General features: G+C 39.8%; 1 pseudogene; it reads left to right on the plus strand.

The window, feature by feature from the left end:
- Positions 1 to 1,095: 1,095 nt before the first annotated feature.
- LOC100399366 (intermembrane lipid transfer protein VPS13D pseudogene) lies at positions 1,096 to 5,071 on the plus strand (annotated as a pseudogene).
- The last annotated feature ends 612 nt before the right edge of the window (positions 5,072 to 5,683 follow it).

Below are 5,683 nucleotides of genomic sequence, written 5' to 3' on the forward strand. Positions count from 1 at the left end.
TACTTTTAACCAAAATCCAGCTGCTGTTTGGATTTCTCTGATTGTCATATATGTACACACACACACATACACACACATATATGGAATTTTTTTTTTTTTTTTGAGATGAAGTCCTGCCCTGTCACCCAGGCTGGAGGGCGGAGTGCAGTGACATGATCTCTGCTCACTGCAGCCTCCATCTCCCAGGTTCAAGTGATTCGATTCTCTTGCCTCAGTTTCCCAAGTAGCTGGGATTACAGGTGCCCACCACCACACCCGGCTAATTTTTTGTATTTTTCGCAGATACAGTATTCTACCATGTTGGCTTGTTGGCCAGGCTCAAACTCCTGACCTCAAGTGAACTACCCACCTCGGCCTCTTAAAAGTGCTGAGATTACAGGTATGAGCCACAGTGCCTGACTAGTCTTACATAATTTTTCACACCATTTTTCTTTCTTTCTTTCCTTTTTTTATTTAAAAAAAAAGCAGAATGATTGTATGGATATTACAATGGATTGCTAAGTCTGTAAAGCATCCTTCATTCTTATTCTTCCCCTTCTCTTTTTTCATGAAATTTATTAAAGAAATCAGGACAGATTCCACAGTGTAGATTTTTATGATTGTGTCATCGTTGTGATGTCATTTAATACGCTACTCTGACCTAAGTATTTTCTGTGAAACCCACAGGTCAAAGGTGTTTGGCAGATTGCTTCAGGGTTTGTGTTTCCAACACTCAAACAGGACCTGATAACCCTCCCCTTTAGCAATTCATAACTATTTGCTTGATTTGGACTGAATGCAAGAGGGCAGTGCAGGTGGACACCAAAAGCATTGCTGTCAACACACAGAGGTGTGTGGTCACAGGGATCCTGCACTGTCAGCCCAAGTTCCCTTCTCTGCTCCCAAACAACCTGTTTCCCTCCTCTGAAGCACAGCCACATACTCTAGGTCCTAATCTGCGAGTGCTCTGAAAACCAATAGGTGCATGAGCACCAAATGTGAGAGGACAGGAGTCTAGAAACGTAGCAGAGGAGTCTTCTCAGAACCTTAGGGAATTCCTACTGTTGTGAGGGTAGGCAAAGAATGCCTAGCTAAGGAAACAAATATATATGCCCAATGCGAGTAAGTGCCATGAGGAAGAATAAAGCAGGGAAGGACAAGCAGGTGGATAAAGAAGCTCTTTGGTAAAGAGACATTAGAGTACACATCTGAAGGTGGTGAGACAGTCAGCCTTTCAGATATCTGGAGCAATATTGTTGCAGGAAGAGGAAAGAGCAGGTGCAAAGGCCCTGGGGCAGGAATATGCCAGTTGTATTTCAAGCCAGCTGCAAGCTGTTGTAACTGGAACAGAGAGAGAATTGGGAAGATGTTAGTGAATAAAATCTGAAAAGGAACAGATTTTGCATGATTTTTAGGCAATTATAAGGACTTTGGCTTTTACTCCTGTGAATGAGAAAGCTACATGGTTGACGGCGAGGTGGATGCTTTGCCAAGAGGAGCGATGCTCTCTGACAATTTTTAAAGGATCACTATGGTTGCTGAGTTACAAATAGATAGAATGTGTCAGCTGGGAGACCAATGAGAAGGTGATTGCAATCATCTGGGCTAGCTGCGGCAATCTATCTTAGAAACTTGCATGGTTCATGCTTTTTATTTTAGGCAAGCGCGTCAGCATTTGCTTTTCAGATACTTAATGAACCTTTCAGTCTATTTAGAAAATAAGGCATGTGACTAAATGATCAACACACAATAGTAGAAAATGGAAAGCCATGAATATAATAACAGGCATCCTTTAGGGCAAAGTGAAGTCAGGAGAGGAAGGGACTGCTGCCAGCTTGGCAGGTGAGAATGGCATAGGACAGACAGGCTTTCCTCGAGATGGTCACAAATACAGTCTTGTCAGTTTTCACAAATAAAACGTTATAAATATTCACTAATGAAATGCTGCAATATACCCTATACTATATGCCAATTTAAAATAGGTTTTACTCCAATGAGGTAGGTTATCTGTAAATAACACAGTGGTCAAAAGTTTCAAAGTTCTTGTGAGGTTAAAAGGTGGAATAGGGTTGTCCTTAATTAATAAAGTCCCAGAAGAACTGGTCTTTGCAAGTCTTACCGGAATCAATGTGCACTGTATGCAGCTGGCAACCAGTCACATGCTTGAACTCAGCATACAGGATGTACAGGTGGACAATCACCTCATCGGCACCGGGCAACCCTTCATGCTCTATGTGACTCCCCTGAGCAATGAGAATGAGGTCATCAAGACTGGACCAGCCGTGCGAGTCAACGCAGTGAAGTTCCCCAGTAAGAGTGCACTGACCAACATCTACAAGCATCTGATGATCACAGCTCAGAGATTCACAGTGCAAATTGAGGAGAAACTGCTCCTCAAGCTGCTAAGTTTCTTTGGCTATGATCAAGCAGAATCACAGGTTGAAAAATATGAAAACCTCCATGAAAAGACAGTCGAGCAAGGTGGAACGCCAGTTTGATACTACTTTGAAAATCTCAAAATCAGCATTCCTCAGATCAAGCTAAGTGTGTTTACCCTAACAAGCTGCCACTGGATCTTAAGGCCCTAAAAAGCACCTTGGGATTTCCTTTGATATGGTACAAAAGCTGTGATTAATCTAGATCCATTCACTCAGGTACATCCTTATGAGACCAAGGAGTTCATCAATGATATCCTCAAATATTTCCAGGAGCTCACCCAGGCAGCTCGAATCCTGGGATCAGTGGATTTTCTTGGCAATCCTATGGGGCTTTTGAATGATGTTTCTGAAGGGGTTACTGGACTGATAAAAGTATGGAAATGTTGGGGGCCTCATCAGAAATGTTACACATGCAGTATCAAACTCTGCAGCCAAGTTTGCTGGGATATTATCAGATGACTTAGGGAAGACGATGGACAATCAGCATCAGTCAGAGCAGGAGTACATCAGGTACCACACAGCCACAAGTGGTGAACACCTTGTAGCCAGCATCCACGGCCTGGCTCATGTTATCATTGATGGATTGACCAGTGTTATAACTTCAACAGTGGAAAGTGTGAAAACAGAAGGGGGTGTCAGTGGTTTCATATCTGGTCTTGGAAAAGGGCTTGTTGGCACTGTAACCAAGCCAGTGGCAGGTGCCCTGGATTTTGAATCAGAAACAGCCCAGGAGGTGAGAGACACAGCCACACTTAGTCGCCCGAGGACTCAAGCACAGGTTTCAGAAACTGTGGTGCTGCACTGGGCCCCAGGGGCTCCTTCCCCAATATTCAGAGAGCCAGGCAGAAGGACAGGAGCAGCTCTTCAAACTTACAGACAACACGCAGTACGAATTCTTCATTGCCGAGGAGAACATTGACAACTACGCGAGCTCATCTCCTCCAAAGCAGTTTACTTCCTGAAAAGTGGAGACTATGTGGACCGAGAAGCCATTTTTCTAGAAGTCAAATACGATGACCTCTACCACTGCCTTGTCTCCAAAGACCATGGGAAAGTGTACCTGTAGGTGACCAAGAAGGCCGTGAGCATGAGCAGTGGAGTGTCCATCCCAGGCTTTTCCCACCAGAAGCCGATGGTCCACGTGAAATCTGAGGTCCTCGCTGTCAAGTTGTCACAAGAAATAAACTACGCAAAGAGCCTCTACTATGAACAGTAGCTTATATTGAGACTCAGCGAAAACCGAGAGCAGCTGGAGCTGAACTCCTGAAACCCCTGCTGCCCAGACGCCTGCTCCCGCTGGGGCCAGACCCGGGAGAAAAGAGGCCAAGCTGGAGGCTTACTTTAGAGGCGGAGCCAGAGTCGGCTTTAGGGAAGTTGTCAAGGAATGAGAGAAAGTAAGTGCTCATGAGGAAAAATACAAATGGAAATCATATTAATTTGTGAGGCAGGGAGTTATTTTAGATTGTGGGAAGTAATTTTTAAAGGTATTGGTTAAATAACATTTAAAAACATGTACTGAGAGTAATATAATTTTTAGATTGCCCTGTGTTTTGTTAACATGTATATATGTACAACTGTGTGTTTGTAAATGTATATGAACTTTTCTGAACAGGGCCTCTGCTGTGTGTAAAGGTTTGTTAACTGTAAAATAATATAAAATTATATTGGATCTTCTATTGCACTAATTCCACATGTCTAATTCAGGATACTGTCTATAGAAAGTCATTCTTAAAGGTTTTTTTTTAAAAAAAGAAAGAAATCAACTGACTTTTGTACATTAACATTATATTCTACAACTTTACTATAACCATGTTAGTTCCACAAATGTTTTGGTTGATTTTGGGGGATTTTTTACATAACCAATCACGCCATCTGTGAGCAGAGAGTCTTATTTCTGTCTTCCAAATCTCTTTAACTTTTATGTTTGTTTCATGTTTTATTGCATTAGCTAGGACCCTCAGGATGATGCTGAGTAAGAGAGGTGAGAGCAGGCATCCTTGCTTTGTTTTTCATCTTACCAGAAAAGCATCTAATTTCTCATCAAGGAATATGATGTTAGCCCTAGGTTTCCTAGAGATGTTCTTTGTCACTTTCAGGAAGTTTCCCTCTACTCCTAATTTGCTGAGAGTTATCATTAATGGATGTTAGATTTTGTCAAATGTTCTTCTGCATTTGTTGATATGATCTTTTTTTTTCTATATCCCGTTAATGCGATGAATGACATAAGCTTATTTTCAAATGTTGAACTAGCCTTGCATAATTAGTATAAGGTCCACTTCATCCTCTTTTTATACATTATTGAATCCAATTTGCTAATACTTTGTCCAGGATTTTTTCATCTATCTTAACGAAAGATAATATTCTATGGTTTTTCTTTCTTGTAGTTTCTTTGGTTTTGGTCTGTGGTAATAATGACCTCATAGAATCACTTGGGAAGCATTCTGCATGCTTCTATTTTTTGGAAGAGATTCTGGAGAACTATTATAATTTTTCTTTGTTAGTGTTAGAATTTACCAAGGAAACTCTTTTGGGCCTGGTACTTTCTATTTTATCAGCTTATTAATTATTGATTCAATTCCTTTAAGAGATATAGGACAACTCAGATTGTCTTTTTCTCCTGGTGTGAATTTTGGTAGATTGTATATTTCAAAGAAGTGCTGCATTTTATGTGGGCTATCAAGTCTATGAAGTTGTTCATATTATTTTTTAATATCCATTGAATCTATAGACATGGTTCTTTAAATGTTGATATTAATAATTTGTATTTTTTTCTCTCTTACTTCGGATAGAGATTTATCAATTTAATTTATCTTCTCAAAGAATCATTTATATTTTGTTGACTTTTTTCTATTGATTTTCTGTCTTCAATTTTATTGATTCTTATGTTTTTCTTCTGCTCATTTTGAGTCTAATTTGTTCTTCCTTTACTGGTTTCTTAAGGTAAAAAGTTAGATTATTGATTTTAGACCCTCCTTGGGGTGCAATATTTGCATTCAATGCTATAATTTTGATCAACGCATTGTTTTACTGCATTTCACATACTTTTGTGAGATGTCATTGAAAATGAAAAGCTTTGCCCACCTTCTGTAACTTACTGCAGTATCTTTTCCATCTCTTTAATTTTTATCTCTATGGGTGTTCAAATTTAAAGTTGTATTTTCATTTTCATTTAGTTCAAAATATTTTAAAACTTCTCTCAAGACTTCTTTGATCCATTTTTTATTTAGAAGTGTAATGTTAAGAATTCATGGATTTTAATGTTTTCC

Source organism: Callithrix jacchus, chromosome 1, assembly GCF_049354715.1.
Source record: "Callithrix jacchus isolate 240 chromosome 1, calJac240_pri, whole genome shotgun sequence".
Classification (NCBI taxonomy): domain Eukaryota; kingdom Metazoa; phylum Chordata; class Mammalia; order Primates; family Cebidae; genus Callithrix; species Callithrix jacchus.